The sequence below is a fragment of the Galeopterus variegatus genome, unplaced genomic scaffold (genome assembly GCF_000696425.1).
Source record: "Galeopterus variegatus unplaced genomic scaffold, G_variegatus-3.0.2 Scaffold12125, whole genome shotgun sequence".
Lineage (NCBI taxonomy): Eukaryota > Metazoa > Chordata > Mammalia > Dermoptera > Cynocephalidae > Galeopterus > Galeopterus variegatus.
The window spans coordinates 30411-31519 of record NW_007738236.1 but is presented as its reverse complement, the minus strand read 5'-3'; the positions used below and the strand labels follow the sequence as shown (position 1 = coordinate 31519).

General features: G+C 45.5%; 1 protein-coding gene across 1 annotated transcript in view; it reads left to right on the top strand.

Annotated features, from left to right (window-relative positions):
• Positions 1–1109, top strand: part of CHN2 (chimerin 2) — an 18553-nt gene that overhangs the window by 11799 nt on the left and 5645 nt on the right. The gene's annotated exons all lie outside the window — the stretch shown is intronic.

Genomic DNA, 1109 nt, shown 5'->3' with positions numbered 1-1109 from the left:
GTAAATAAATTATTGCATGAGCAAGTGTTTTGCCAAATGAGAGCATAACAGTATGCCTAATAGAAAACAAGGCAGAGTTCAGCAGCTAAGTACTGAGTACTAAGCCAACTGTGCTGGGCCGAAGCTGGGTGCCAGGCAGTTCTGTCTCTCCCCATCTTTCCTTGTATGCTGGGAAGCAGACAGTTGGCCCTATTCTGTTATGTGTTAAAAGCATGAATATTTCTGCAGTAGGAAAATCAGATGTTCGTCTGTGAGGACTGTGTGGATTTACTACTTTAATTCACTGGGCAGATTTTCATTGCTAATTGATTGAAGTCACACCCAAGTTTTGCCTGTTGATGCTATTCAAAATTAATAGAAGGCCCAAAATATACTGTGTCAAGTACTATACTAGGAACTCTCACCAGTGTCTTCTCGTCTAATCTTCTCATCTACCCCATTAGGCAAATATAATCTCATTTTACAGAGGAGAAAAGCTAGGCTTGGAGAACTGAACTCACAGGTCAGGAATGGAGCATCAGCATTTGTGTTCCATCAGCCCACAGCTGCTCATCCGGTGTTGGGCACTTGGGCTCACTGTGTCAGGAGAGAGGACCGGGGTGAGAGGGGGTGGGGCAAGGGACAGGGCCTGCACTTTGCCCAGGAACAGGCAAGAGTGAGGAAGGGGAGATTCAGATGCTGAGGTGCATGACATAGAAGTCAAGCCCACTTTGAGGAAGTTTTGAGAGTTTTTTTAAATATTGAAAGTTTGAAAAGTTTAGGTATGTGCTATTAAATATAGCAATGAGATGTCTGATGGGGAGATACAAGGGCATGCTGGGATTAGTGTGAGTTGCACTCTCCAGAGGAGCTGTGGCCCTACTCCCTAGTAAGACCATTCCTTCTTGGGTCCTGCTGGTCCTAGACAGAGAAAGTTGTGCCATCTGGGTACCCTCCACCCCAGGAAGAATGGCAGGAGGGCTTTCTTTTTGAGTGGCTGCCAATACCTATCACAAACCAAAAAACCAGAAGCTTGCACCCTTCCTGGCATTGTTAATGTGCATAGCTTCTATTTCCTAACCTGAGCTCTACACCAGGGTTAACCGTGCCAACACTTTGGTGAAAAGTGC